Below are 16,353 nucleotides of genomic sequence, written 5' to 3'. Positions count from 1 at the left end.
GTGCTGGGAGCTGAATAACACCTTGAGTATACAGAATAACTTATAAAATTGTAAATTGATACTTGTATAGCGCACTACTCACCCGCAAGGGTCTCAAGGCGCTTGTACGAATACCGCTGTGGAACCCATCCTGGCTTTCCCTGTGAGGTGTCCACTCCTGGGCACCCCCAAGGTGGAGGCCAGGCATCCTTAGCGTTGTGGGGGCCGTTGTGGAGATTAAGCAAGCTATTGCCCAGAGTTGCAGAGTGGGACTCCATGATTGGAATAGGCACCGAGGCGAGAATTATCAGGTCCGTGGAATTTCCATCAGAAAAATATTGTTTTTTTCAAAAATTTCGTTTAGAATTTGATGATAGCAAGAAGCTTAATACACGTGGACAGAGCCAAGCTGGAGAATGGCTTTGATAATTTCCTTCAATATTGAATGTGTAGAACCGTGATAAAACTGGCTTCGGCTCAACAAAACTTTCAGCTGTGGTGATAAGATGGAAGACTGTCCATATGAAACCTAGGTTCCGAGCCGTACATTGAGATGTGGGATATACAGTCTTGAAATCTACTCTCATCTAGGTCTGATTCCAATGAAGAGGTCAAAGGTGGTGACAGATATTTCCTTATTTACAAATCCCAAATCGCCATGTGCGCAGTCACTTTATGGACTGGCTGAAGTTGTTGCAGTAGATATGCAGCTTAACTTAGGTAAAGTGAATTTCTCTAAGGCAGGGAAAAGCTAACTAGTGCTGTTGTAGCATCTGCTCATCTTTCAAGATCTTCCAGAATAGCCTGAGTTGGTACGCACCAGCTGGGGAAACTGCTTTGACTCAAGGCTTAGACAAATGGACACGAATAATATAATATTACTTTATTTGATTTGTAAAAATCATAAAAGGGTGGATCTTACCACCATGCAATAAACATCAACATCTTTGAATCAACGTAAAAACAACATAAAATGGCACAATAAAATGACTCAGATCAAGCTAGATTGCACGAATAAGCAACAAAATATAAAATAGTATTATTAAAAAGGAAATAAATATAAATAAAAAAATGTATAAATAAAAAAACCACACTGAATGCCTCTGCAAAGGAGTTACTGTCTCATTAGAACATCTAGACCAACAAATGAATGCTATGGCAGAGGATGCAATGTACTTAGGAGGGTATATACTTCTGAGTATAACTGTCACATGATCAGACTGATAAGTGCATTTGCCAAGGGAGTGGGTAGGGAACTGTCTATTGAGAGAATAAGAGAAAGTCCAGAACCGGCCACAGCGGGACTATGAAGCCCAGGTCGTCTTTCATTGCTGTGTTTTGTCTAGCTCTTGGGCAGCGAAAGCCAGGAATGTTATCGTTTTGCAGGAAAGTTGTATCGAAGACCCACTGAGGCATTTTATCACCGCCGCCCTGCAGGTCCTGACTTGAGCTTCTCTTAAGTGTGGTTTTAACAAAGTCTTTCTTAAGTTTAGTAATGCCGGGCAAATACATAGTAGGTGCAGTAGCGACTCGTCACCCTTCTCGCAAAGGCGACAGACTGAGGTTGGCCAGATCCGTAGCCATCTAGGGGTAAGATCTTTGCTCGTGAAACAACCCAGCCTCAGGAGGCTTAATTTCCTCTTGTAGTAGTCCCTAAAACATTCTTGCAAGTAAGGTTGTTGCTTCAGATGGTTATATGTTGGCATCACAATCCAAGTGTGGCTTTTGCCAGCCACTGAGCCTTTATCCATTTGCAGCGATGCTTGTTTAACAGCTGTCTTAGTGATCTGTTTAAAAGCGTTATAAGACATTGGTGAACGCCAAGCTTCTTCCAGATTTAGTGATAGAAGCGCTTGCCTAAGGGACTTACATATGGAGTTGGAATGTCTAGCCTGTTTTTCGACTTCTTCCCAGCAGAGGTGTGCAAGTGTGTTTTCTTCGGCATCCCTCATACGCCAGTAGTATTTGGCCAGGGCCCCTTGTCTTGCCGGAATCTGACAAATGGACACATTCATTTTATAGCTCAGATGTTTATTTATCTATCTTTTGACAGGAGCAACATGTTGGTCGGGAACGTTTCATGTAACATTGATGGTGGGACACCCCCGCGCCGCACGGCCACCAGCTGCTGAGTGTGTGCCCCATTGCCTTGCCCTCTGCCTCGCTGCCTCGCTGCCGGCTGCCGGCTGACTCCGCTGCTGTTCCCGTCAACAAAAGAATCACCTTCCGCCTCCTCACCCACGCACACAAAGCCCTACACGACCAAGGCCCGAGCTACCTCAACAGCCGGATCAACTTCTACGCTCCCAAACGCCACCTCCGGTCAGCCAACCACGCCCTCGCCGCCGTCCCCCGCATCCGAAGAGCAACTACAGGAGGAAGGTCCTTCTCCTACCTGGCCGCCAAGACCTGGAACTCCCTCCCGACCGACCTGCGCCTGACCCAAGACCACCTCTCCTTCAGGAAGAAGCTGAAGACCTGGCTGTTCGAGCAGTAGCGGCACCCCCCCCCTCCCCCAAGCGCCTTGAGACCCTACGGGTATGTAGCGCGCTCTATAAGTGTCACTGATTGATTGATTGATTGATAAATCAGTGAACATGGAAGTCTTACAACAGTTTACATAAAAACAACAGCTGCTGCGTGAGTCACGATTGGTGATAACAAAGACTTTCACTACTATTAAACATCGCTAGATATATGGTACCTATCAGTGTGAACTATTCAAAATTAGTAGGTGAAAGCAGGAGATTATGGAATGAGATGGTACCAATTTACATCAAGTTTGGGCGTAACCACCACTAGCTGAACCATTGTAACAGGTAACATTTCAGTGTGTGATAGTGAGTTCCAATGCAGAGAACCTAGAATGTGGAAAGGTCAAACTTTAGTGGACAGTGCTTGGTAGCAGGTTGCGGCTATAAGATAGGCTACCCAAGAGACATTGGGGCTCGATCATTTTTGCTACTGAATTTGAGAGTTTGGCGCTTGCACTAAACCAAATTTGCTTGGTGTGGGTAGGTTGAGAATGTGCTTGAGTAAATTGTGTAGAATATGGGCATTAAAGCTTATCACCTTGTCTGGAGAAGGGAAGGAGTGCTGTAGAGGCCAATCGAAAGCTGTGGCAATTGTCCAGCTTGCTGAGCCTTCATGAATTGATCGACGCTCTGGTTATGTTAAATGGTATACGTAGCCACATTTCTCCTATCTGCGCTCACTTAAAGCAACTTGACAACTTGGCAGGCTAGTTTCCTACTGAACTACGTTAAATAACAGAGGACAGTAAATCCAGGAGATTCGCTTTTATTGGCAAGGAATTGGAATGTATAACATTTTTGCAGGCCAACCTGCTAGTATATGTTCAACAGGATAGCATCTTCTGTTTAAAGTCAGAGGTGACATCTAAAAAAGAGTTTGTTTATTGTTGTTATTTATTGGCGATTAATTGGGTATCATGTGACGTTCGAAGGCTTCCTGAGAGTGGCTGTGAATGTATAATCTTATTAACCGAAACCCTAAACGCCATGGATCAGATTACACAAACAGTGTTGGTGCGAATTTACACCAGCAGGTGCACTACTTAGCCAAAATTACATTTTCCACTGGGCTGTCAGTCAATCTATGAATGAGAAAATGTCGTGCAAAACTGCATTACCTCTGGTAAAAGGTATGCAAAACATAAATATATGTGCAAAATGGAATCTTTAGGAATTATTTAATCCATTCCCATATGTTTTAATTGTTGGATGAAAGCCTAATTATTGCAACAATCTCTTTCCGAACCGTACATGTATATCGCCTTCTTTTTGGCATCAGTCCAATTGATATCCCATCGAATTCCATTTCTTGGCAGCACAATGCAGGCTTCTTTTCAATCTCATATTATCTGTTGATATACAAAATGCAATCTTAGGCTCTGAAAATGTAACCTCAGGTCTGCTTCCCAGGACAGTAAAAGAGTTTTTGGCATCCACACAGACTTGAGTTTTACTCTTACCTTGACCTCATCATGTACGCACGCTAGGGTCGGCATGCTGAGTTATTGCAGGAAGCTTTCTCCTTTGCCCTTTATCTCTTTTTAAAATGACCAAGTGGAACGTGCCCCTTTCCTTTCAGCCAAGGAATGCGCACATGTCAAACCAACCTAGGAATTAGGTGAGTGGGTTTGCCTTAGCACGACGGTATGTAATTAGAACAAACTCAAATTGTTCTTGTATTCTTAAGCCGTTGCACGATTCGGAAGTGATGCAAACACCGGCGTCCTCAATATGCTGCTGAAGAGAATTGTTTAGTCGGTGGCAGTATTGCTTGACTGATGCTACCTCCTACCCAGATATTGAATAATAACTTTGGGGCATATTACCAAGCAATAGCGATAATTATCGCTATTGCTTGGTTAGAGACAAAATTTTACCGCTGAGCTGCGGCGATTTTTACCGCAGATAAACCTTGGTATTACCAAGGTTTATCGCAAATGCGATAAAAAACGGCCGCAATGCATGAATATCGCTGAAAAGTCAGCGATATTCATGCATTACAGAGCTAATGCTCTTAGCCATGTTATCCACCTCCCATTGGATAACATGGCTAAGAACTGCTCAGGGCAGGTGTTAGCTTTTGGAGATATTCGCGCTTAGCGCGAATATCTCCAAAAGTTGGTAATAGGAGATAGCGATGTTAGCGACTGTTTCCAGTCGCTAACATCTTGGCACGCACACTTTGCATGTCATTAGTGATAAATATCACTGACATGCAAAGTGGGGCCCAAGATGGTCGCTATCTCCTACTAGCTGTCACTAACTGGTGTTAGCGACAGCTAGGTAATAGGGAGATAATTTTATCTATGCTTTCTTGGCTTTTAAAGCCAAAAAAGCGGAGATAAACCCCCTTGATAATATGCCCCTTTGTTTTATACAAAGCTTACTATAACAGTTTCTTAGAGCTAGTTTTGGCAGGTGGCACTCTTACGCAGTGCGTCTCTGTGAGGACTGAAGGGCAGATTTACAAGTCCCTTGCGCCACTTTTGCGTCACTTTTAATTTGGGAAAAGTGACGCAAAGGTGGCGCAAGGGGCTTGTAAATCTGCCCCTGAGAGATTCCCATGGGCGTAGCTGGTCGTGCTTCGCTCGTGGGGCTTGACACAAGTGTGCGCGTGCATGATTGCCCCTCTCTCTGTTCTGGAAACAACAGGAGCTGTTGGTTGGTGCCGGTGTCATCGAGGAGTTTCTTCAGAGCGCAGCGTCTGGTGCTCCTGGTGGAGTAAGGGCCTTATTTATGCTGTTTTGGCATTCAAAGTGAAAGGGCAGGGATGCACCCTATTTATCCAATATGTGCATTTCTGTCCTTTCCCCCTGAGATGGTGCTGATTTGGCTGCCTAGTGCCAGTGCAGGCTCCCTTGCACCATGCGCCTGTGTTGTCGGCCGGATTGTTTTGTGCAGGAAGGGGCAACATCCTGCTCCAAAATAATCCATATGCAGTAGGTTTTCCCAAGCAACACCCATGGATTATGACACTTACCCAAACATGGGGAAGTGCCAAAACATTACGCCTCCCGAGGTGAGGCGTAAAGAGGAGAAATAACTTTAATTGTCCTCATTTTTTTGTCTTTCTATGGGTGGTGCATTTTGCAGCACACACAGAAATAGGAAAACGCCTCTTAGATTATTTTTGTGCAGGAAGGTGGGTGGGTGCCTCGGAGCGACCGGTATGAAGTCATACACCCAGTGCCTTGAGAGAGATTACATAGACATGGAAAGAGGTGGTGGTGAACTCATGCATCCCAAAGAGAGACCCAATAGACCCCCAAGAGTTATAAGCAGCGTGCACCTTTATTTGCTCTGATGCACTTATTTGCACTAGTGTGCTGTCCACATAGGTTTACTATAGTTTTGTTTGAAAGTGCCTGGAAGGTATTGCATCACAGCAACTCAGTGAACAATAGTATTTAGCAGGTCTCTGTGAACGGTTCACTGTATCCCAGTGTACCAAAAAATGGACTTAAATAAAAAGAAGCAACAAGAGTGTGTAACAAAATTAGTTTTGGAAGTAAACCTATAGAATAACTATGGCAAGTGAGTTATTAATTTCAAACAAACATAGGTTGTCAACCTTCCCACTGCATAAAAGCCAAACAGTCATAGAGCTATCTGACTCAGACATGTGTCATTAGTAGAAGAAGTGCTTAGTGCAGAGGTTCGGCATGTGTACCAATTAGTGTGCATCCTAGAACTCACTGGTAATCACAGAAGAAGGGAGATAGAAAGCCATATAGACCACAATAAGAAAGTTGGTCTCACATGACTTTTAAAACCTAGACAAGGGTTCCCTTAAATAGGATCAGGAGGATGGACAGGAAATCTCATGGCTAAATAAATGTAAAAAACTGTAGAGAAAATCAAAATACATCTTGACATATGACATACTACAGACCCTGGCCCCCGAACACCCTTCACCACCACCATCACCGACTTCATCGCACCCCACGCCATCGCCTCAACAAACTACATACTCATTGGAGACCTGAACTGCCACCTCGACAACCCCAGAAACCCCAACTCCACTATCTTTCCTGACAACCTCGCCAGCATCAGACGTAAACAACTTGTCAACACACCAACCCACAGAGCAGGACACACCCTCAACCCCATCTTCGCGGCAGGAAAACAGTGTCCAATTAAGCCACACGACGCAGCTGCCATGGACCGACCACCACTACGTGCACTTCGCCATCAACAAACCCAATGCACCCAAACCAGCCCCATGCCCACCACGAAGGTACTGGAGCAAGGTTACTGATGAGCAACTTAACTCCACCCTCACCCGAGCCAACCACAACTGGGCACCCGACGCAAATGATGCAAATGATGCAGCCAGAGAACTCCACACCTTGATCTCCAACTGCACAGACGAGCTTGCCCCGCTACACAACCCCGACAGACAACACCCCAGGAAAGCCGCCTGGTTCACCACTGCATTCCAAGAAGCCAGACGCACCTTCAGACTCCTGGAGAAGAACTGGAGAAACACCAAGACAACCGAAAACCATACCACCTACAAGGACGCCATGACGGACTACCACAACCAGATAAGAGCCACCAAGAGGGACTTCATCCACAAAAAAATCCTGACCAACTCGAAGGAACCTTTCAGGGTCATTCAAGAATTCACCAACCCATGCAGTGTAGCCACAGACATCACCCCATCCCAAGACCTCAGCGACAAGCTTGGAACCCATTTCCACCTCAAGATCAAAAACCTCTAAATCTTCATCGACCATCCATCAGGCGCCACAGACGGCCCCCGCCCCCCAGAAACACCAGCCAGCCCACCATCTCTAACTGGACACTGATCACGACCAAAGACACCGCCTCGACCATGAAAAGCATCCACACGGGGTCCCCATTGACCCCTGCCCCCTCACATCTACCACAGAGCCGTGGCAGCCATCACACCCAAACTACAACGTACCATCAACACCACCTTTAAAACAGGCACCTTCCCAGAGGACTGGAAGTGCGCAGAAGTCAGACCCCTGCTCAAGAAGCCCACAGTTGTCCCCACCTACCTCAAGAACTATCGGTCCAACTCGCTCCTCTCCTTGCAGCCAAAGTTGCTGAGAAAACAGTCAACAGGAAACTGTCATGATTCATTGAAGAGAACGCCGTCCTCAACCTGTCCCAATCCGGAATCCGAAGCAACCACAGCACAGAGACCGCCCTACTCGCCACCACAGAGGACATTCGCACCTTTCTAGACCAAGGCGACTCAGCAGCCCTCATCCTACTCAACCTATCTGCTGCCTCTGACACCATCTCCGACCACACACTAGTCGCCAGACTACACGACGCAGGCATACAAGGAACAGCCTTGAACTGGATCCGATCATTCCTCACCGGAAGAAGCCAAAGGATCAGACTCCCACCCTTCCTCGCTGACCACATGAAAATCTCCTGCGGAGTCCCACAGGGTTCATCACTGAGCTCCACCCTCTTCAACATCTACATGCCCCCTCTCGTAGCCATCTTCCGACAACACAGCCTCAACATCGTATCCTACGCCGATGGCACCCAGCTCATCCTGTCCCTCACCAAAGACCCCACCACTGCCAAACTCAACTTCTAGAAAGGAATGCAAGACGTCATAGTCTGGATGAGCAACAGCTGCCTGAAGGTCAACACCGCAAAGACATAAGTCCTCGTCCTCGGTACCACCCCTTCCGCATGGGACTGCACCTGGTGGCCGACCTCCCTCGGAAGCCCACCTACCCCCTCAGACCACGCCAAGAACCTCAGCATCATACTCGAGTCATCACTCACCATGAACCGACAGGTCAACACCGTCACCTCCAGTTGCTTCAACACCCTCTGCATCCTCCACAAGACCTTCAAGTAGATCCCCCCTTAGTTAAGGAAGACAGTCACCTACGCACTCATCAACAGCAGACTAGACTATGGAAACGCACTCTACGCCGGCATCAACAAGCCCCTACTACACAAACTCTAGACAATACAGAACACCGCCGCCAGACTTGTCATCTGCATCCCCCGACACGAACAAATCAGCCAACACCTACAAAGCCTCCACTGGCTCCCCGTGGAGAAAAGAGTCACTTTAAAAATCCTCACTCACACTTACAAATGCCTACATAACAACTGACCCAAATACTTCAACGACAGAATCAACTTCCACGTACCCAAAAGAAACCTCTGATCTTCCAACCTGGTACTGGCCAAAACCCCACGCATCCACAGAGCCAGAGCAGGCGGAAGATCCTTCTCTCACATTGCAGCCAAGACCTGGAAAGAGCTACCGGCAGACATCAGACGTGCCCCCTCCCTGAACACCTTCAGGGAGACCCTCAAGATCTGGCTCTTCGCTTAAACAGATCTGCAGACCCCCCTTTAGCGCCTTGAGACCCTCACGAGTGAGTAGCGCACTTACAATTCCCTGATTGATGGATTGATTGATTGACATAGCATATGAGTCTGCTGCATGTGTAGCGGGTGTGTCTGACTGAACTCAGCCTTCTTTAGGACACAAACCTAACAAGGCGCATTCCTAAAGGAAGCAAATTTCTGCACAGCTATGTACAACCTAAGGTCCTGATCGAGAGCTTGGCGGATCTGGTCTCACCATCACTTTTCCAACAGTTTCACTGTCTGCCTGCTTGGCCATCCGCCTGCTTTATTAGATGTTGGTGCGTCTATGGACGATAGTCCGTCTGAGTGCCATCATCTCTGCCACAATTTTGTTCCTGCGTTAATGGCATCATAGGCAAAAGTAGCTGTCAGAGGGTGTCCAGCAAAGATTACCGCTGGGCCAATCATGATGTGCCTTTCCGTTGAGGATCCTGTAGGCCTGATTTACTTATTGGCGGATCTGGTCCCACCCTCACTTTCCCGATGGTTTCACTGTCCGGCTTCTTGGCGGACCACCTGCTCTGTTTAGATGGTGGCGGACCTATAGACGATAGTCCGTCAGAGTGCTGCTGCCTCCCTGCCTGAATTTTCCTCTCGTGTTGATGGCATTATAGGCAAAAGCAGTTGTCGGAGGGAGTCCAGACAATATTACCGCCAGGCCAATCACAATGTGCCTTTCTGTTACGGAAGCTGTGGCAGGGACACATCCAGCCCTTAGTTGGTGGAATCAAAGGAAATAAGGTAGAAATGTACCTTTTTTCATTTTCTACTTCCATTTCTGTCTTGTACCCCATTGTCTCGGTCTTCCTTTGCTGCTACTACTTGAGTGCAATGCTAACAACTCTGGTGTCCCTGGGATTTAAAATAAACTTTGTTTTCACTTGTTTTACTACGAATTGTGTGTCAACATTTGCTTTGGACTTGTGTATTTTTACATTGCTGCACATGCAATATTTTCATGTGTAATGCAGTGGTGTTCATATTGCAACTTATCAAGGTAAAATGAACACACCTGTATTGACACTTAAGAAAGTATTTGTTGTGAAGGTTGTGGTTGTTGTGCTGTGGTGCCTGTGGTTGTACATTCAATAGTGTGTGTATTTGTTTTTGTGCTTTGCTATATGTAACAAAAGTGGGATACAACATTACATGCACATATTTTTGAAGCAAACACACTATATATGTGTAGTGACACATTAATAAGTAGCAGTTACCACTATCCACTCCACCAGGGACTCAGTCCTTCAGGAATCCACTGCTAGGATAATGGGAGCACAATGGCCCAAACCTGCCTGTGCTGGCAGAGGAGTCTACTGCGTCGTCAGAGGTGTGCCCCTTATGCAACGGTAAACAGTCGGTTGATGCAGATGGCAGTTAAACCTGCCTATGTCTAAATACGTCAGGCAGGACTGCAACAGCTTGACGGAGTACTTATAACCACTGCCACGGAGGGATGACAGGAGTTCTGCCAATATCTAAATCAGGCCCTAAGTCTTGAATACAAGAGGTTGTTATTCAGACTGTTAGAATACTGCTGTTCCATTAAGAAGACTCCCTTGGCAAGTGCTGTAGAGCCAATAGCAGCACAGTGAAAGGGTACATGAAAATCGCAAACTTAACAGCCATGAAACAAATAAACAATGCAAATTCAAATGCCTATCTCATGGCATAGGAACCCTTATAAGAGATCTCTACTCGCAGACTTTCATGACGAGGTAAACTCGAAGGTAGGCCATGACAAGGCCATTGCAGATACAATAATCCTTTCAGACTGTCGGTTCTATGGAGAGCGTTGCATACCAATTAGTTTTAACAATATAATGCGGACAGCATCCACACTTGAACAAGGAAAAGCTGGTGGAGGTCGTAATCAGGATCTTTAACTCCTTGACCTGGTCAGGCTTTCTCTACACTGGACTGTCCTTGTAGAGGCTGCCCAGATTCTTGGTGGAAACATTGTGTAATGGTTCACACTGAATCTTGATCTCACCTAGGTAGAAACTACCTTGGTGCCAAGGAATCTCTGATTAGATATAGTGCAGATCACTCAAATGCAACAGACCCAGCACATCAATTAATGTATTATGCTTCTCTTCTGTCATTTTAGTAGATGTTCTACACCTCACATGGACCCTGTACATGAGATTCAGATTGCTTGCTGGAACATAGCAGCGGTTTGTCATAATGCGGAGGAGTCTGGTGGATTGGAAATAACACATACCATAGGGAAAGAAGCTTTATATTATTATAGCTCAACAAGCGCACAGCTCTTGCAGATTTTATTGATGCCACCACTAACAGCAGCAGGAATCTTTGCCATCATCAAATATTTCATTGTGCCTCCTATCGCCTTGAGCACCATCACCTCCTCACAAGACCTTTGCAATAAGCTATCGGCTTCAAACAGACCAGTTACCACTGCAACTCAACTTCCCATCACAGTCCAAGGATGAACCCTGACCTTGTGACCAACCATCACCACCACTAAAAATGATGCAGCCATCAAGACCATGCACTTGGGCTCACCATCTGAGCCTTGCTCCCACCACACCTTTGCCAAAAGGCTCCTACTGATCAGCGAAGCACTAACACCCATTCTCAACACCTCCATTGGCTCATTCCAGGACATCTGGAAACATTCTACTATCATGCCCCTGCTCAAGAAACCATCCACTTACCCAGCCACACTTTACAACTGCAGACCCATCTTTCTCTTACCATACCCGGCAAAGATCTTAGAAAAATGAATCAACCAATATCCCTCTGACTACCTCAGCAACACAGTCCAGATTCATGCCCAACCAAAGTACAGAAATAGCATTCATCGCTGCCACAGACAACATCCACATGATCCTTGACAGAGGAGACCCGGAGGTCTCATTCTCCTGGACCTTTCTGCAGCCTTTGACATAGTCTCTCACACCATTCTTATCAAGAGCCTGCACAAGATTGCCATCCAAGGACCAGCTCTCCGCTGCATCTGTTCCTTCTTAATGGATACACCAGCTGTCAGACTGGCTCCTTACTCCTTGGAAGCTCACAAACTCATCTGCAGAGTGCCTCAACGTTCTTTGCTCACCACCATCCTCTTCAACATAAACATTATTCCTCTGGCTGGCGTCATCCATGCACATGACATCAGTGTCCTCTCCTATGCTGATGACAGCCTACTTATACTCTCTTTTTCGGGCAAGACCCCCAACACAAAAAACAGAGGCACTAGCTAGATGACTGAATTTGCAACCTGGATGAAAACTAACTGTCTCAGCTCAGCACCGATAAGATAGAAGGAGTGATCTTTGGCATAAATACTGAGCATGGGAGTCAAACTGGTGGCCAACCAAACTCTCACCCAAACCCACACCCAGCACCATGCCAGGAATCTCAGTATAGTTATCAAAAGCAAACTGGAAATGCCAACACAAGTCAACAAGGTCATTGCATCTTGCATCTACACCCTAAAGATGCTGATGAAGAACTTCTAATGACTCCTTAGCACCACTAGAAAAATTGTCACTTACTCCCTAGTCAACAGCAAATTGCACTACAGGAAAAACCTCTACTCCAAATCACTGACTAACTCACTAGAAGACTACAAACCATTAAGAACTCAGCAGTCAGACACATCCTCAACCTCTCACACAGAACTCACATCCCTCCTCACTCAAGGAGCTCCACTGGCTCCTGATACACAAATGAGTTTGTTTCAAATGCCTCACACACACACACATTTAAGGCACTACACAACTTAGGCCACATCTACTGGAAGAGTGGCATCTTCTTCCACCAACCCCACGGACATTTCCACTCTGCAGGACTCCTAGTCACCCGCATCCCATCCCATGCATAATCAGAATCAAATCAGGAGGATGGGCCTTCTCTTAAATCACCCCTAATGCATTGAATGGCCTCCCACTCTACATCAGAACTTCTTCCTTTCTTCTTGAATTTTGTGAAAAACAGAAGACCTGGCTTTTCAATTCAGCATTTGTAACAATACTGGACCTGTTACTTTCGGTGATGCAGTTATCCTTGGTCAAACCGTCCTATATCTCCATTAGGATAGGGACATTGCCATCTATACAGGCTAGTGTTTCTAGACCAGGTTCACCACTTTCAGATTGTTAAAAAAGAGAGAACGCTGTTTACCCATCTAACTCTACCTATCTCTACCTCACCTGCCACCCGCTTCTGGTATGTGAAGCACAGGAAGGGGGGGTTTAGACACAGATGTAAGATGAGGAAAAAAGTGAGAAAAACGTGAGGAAAAGAGTGGTGTCAACTCACGGGAGTAACACCATGGAGGCTCTGCAAGAAGGTACTCGCCTGCCGCCTAGGTTCTCATCATTAGCGTACACCACTCGAACAGAAATTGTGGGGTGAAAAAGAAAAAGAAAGAATAGGTGAAGGTGCTTGGGTAGCAATGCCTGCATATACACCCAGATTTGTGTATAGCAAGCTTGGACCCAACTGCGTTAAAAGTGAGCTAGTACTCGCTGGCCTTCTCTATTTTATTCTTGGCTGCAAGTATGTTCATATTAAAATGCCAACATGTTTCATTGCCTATTAGAAAACTCACGGCAACTTCTTCAGGGCTTGTATGTATCACTTCACCCTACACCCATTCATTGGTATTCCATTTCTCCTGTATAGGAGGGCATACCTATACCTGCCTTCTGGTGGTCTCTGTATCACCAGTTCGTGTGTTGTTCCTCAAAACTGCCCCCGTCAGTCTCTGAACAGGCTGGATCAGGGCGTTGTCTCGGCAATTCACCAACCTTCAATGGTCAGGACTAAGCACACACACCTATCCAGCACTAGGATTCCCTCAGAGGTGATAGTATGCTTTACAATTACACATAACATAACATAATGTAATGCAACATAATGTAACACACTGCAAAGGACTATATTGGCCAATATAGACCCACTTCAGTTTAATTGGTCTGAACATCAGCTCCTCTTCTTCCCTTTTGCTCTGCAATGAATTTGGAGTTATGTTTCATAAGGCAGAGACAGAAACGGTTTACTTCTTCCTCCCGTTTTCAGTAGCTCTGGTTGTCACTGTGTTGGGATGGAAAAGTCCTTCCCATGTTGGCCGACATGCATTCCTGCCCTGAGTGCCCCAGTTGCAATGATGTCTGGATCCCTAGGGCTGATTTTGGTGGTCATGGGTGAACATGGATCATGCGTTTGTGCCATAACATAGGCCTGGCTCATGGATTGAGGTCTTCTCAGTGACCCCTTATGCCAGAGGGCATCCTTGTCTTCAGTGGAGCACTCAACATTCCATTCATCAAAAGCAACCCTGAGAACAATTTTAAATTGGCAGTGCTCTGAAATGGGGAATTATCAAAAAAGCTGGTTTATTCATTGTTAAAAATAGAGTTAAATGTAACTGGAAATCCCCAAGCTGTGGTAATATGAATAAATGAGTAATGTAAAAGCTGGCAAATTAGCAAGTTTCATGGATAGACATAAGCTGTACCTTCTGTGAAGGTGACTGCAGATCTCTCATAGACTATATTGTGGTTGATCTTTTTAAACACTGTGCAAGTTTCAAAATGTGTTCTAGAACATAGAACAACCATGAGCCTTTAGTTGCTATAACTATACTAATTCAAGATATACCGTCAAACTCCAGGACAAGCAAACTGGAAAATCTGACCTGCATGGTGTGAGCTAATATCTCTAAATCAGTCCTAATTCGGGAAAATAAATATATGATAAATCCAAAAGGAACTTTTACTCTATCAGGACTTCATCAGTGATAGAAGTATAAACTCAAGTGTGGTCATAAGATGGTCTGAGCAATTCATGACGTTACTTCAATCTCTTAGCTTCAAGATCTGGGATAGAAATATATAAATTCAGAGAGAAACCAAATCAACTGTGCCTACAGAACCAGCCTAGCTGATTGCCAGAAGCACAATACAGCTAACGTATGTTCTAAAAGGGCAGCTAGGAAAACCCTAAAATAAAATTAAAAACATTGTTAAAAATTAAGAACTGGCAGCATAGTGTATAAAGAAGGGATCTCCTTGAAGGGTTAAACCATTGACGCAATATACCATAAAAAGTACTGGGAAATGGTAGCAATTGAAACTGATTTTTTCAACAATCAAGATGAAAAATTAATAGCACCATTTGTTTTTACCAATTATGTGTACTTCCTTTTATAATTATATTCATTCACTGATCTTAAGCTTGTTCCCCTTTGATAGTTGTATACATTTTTTATTAATTACTTTAACTTCTATTTCACACTATACTTTCATTTCTAGCATTGCAGTTAAACGATTTTAATATTGTTTCTCCAATTTGTTTAAATATATGTTTAAATATATGAACTCAGTTAAAGACTGCACTTTCTTTGGGCTTCATACAACTCAACACATGACCGTGACTCCTGCCCCAGCTGTACCAGCTGCAGAGGTGGTTGAGATTATTATGGCCTCTTCTATCTGCAACTCACCAGAAGCTCATTTAATGAGCGTTGATCGCTTGGGGGAAACATGAAAGAACAGAAGGTTAAAAGAAAGGATATGAGGGAAAGGTTGGGTAAGTGAAAGGGTGAGTGGCTGGGTAAAATGGGATAGATTGGCAAAAGGATGGTTAGAAACAAGAGTGCATAATTGAATGGTGCCTGCCGATTTCTGCATACAAATGCAGGGGGGTACCATGGGTACCCACCATGTGCAGCCCCCACCCCCCCTTTACCCAGGGGGCCCGCAACGGGCCCCCGAAGTCAAAGTCCGTATGCTTTTCCACGGCGAAAAAGCCGCCGTGGAAAAACATCTCTTTTACACTATCCTAATATGGCTGGCGGTGTCTGATAGACACCGCCAGCCATGTTACAGCTTTTCCGCCGCGGTTGTAAGTCAACCACGGCGGAAAAGCGGTGGACTGAAACCAGGACCCACCAGCCATCCTAATGTGGCGGTGGGTCTTTGGAGGGTCCGCAGAGGATTTTCCGCATCCTCCGGGCCGGCAGTGGCTTCCGCCGGCCCGGAGGATGCGGAAAATCCTCCATCCTAATGAGCCCCTATATGTGGTGGTGGGATAAGGCACAGAGTAGAGTGGGAGTAAGTGCATGATTTTATGTCAAGTTTGGCACATTGCTATTTAGTGACGAATGTGCCAATTACAATCTATATAGCCCATTCCTTTCCATGTAGTGCAGTCCATAATTTTCCCCAATGTCTACTTACGGCAGACAGGATAATATGAATATCCGCATTACATACATCAGGTGTATGACGTAGTAACTTATTTATTATTCATCTGCCTCTATGGAGTCAGGATAGAAAGAGAAAATCATTTGGAGAAGGGTAGGGCCATTGGAATTAAAAATAACTAATTTTCAACTACAGCTTCCCCAGCTGCAGACATTAGAAAAAATACCAGACATGCTGGCTAGCAATGAGCATGGCTCCCTTATTTTAGCACAACACACAAC

The sequence above is a fragment of the Lissotriton helveticus genome, chromosome 2_1 (genome assembly GCF_964261635.1).
Source record: "Lissotriton helveticus chromosome 2_1, aLisHel1.1, whole genome shotgun sequence".
In the NCBI taxonomy this organism is placed as follows: Eukaryota; Metazoa; Chordata; class Amphibia; order Caudata; family Salamandridae; genus Lissotriton; species Lissotriton helveticus.
Note: the sequence above shows the minus strand (reverse complement) of the source record.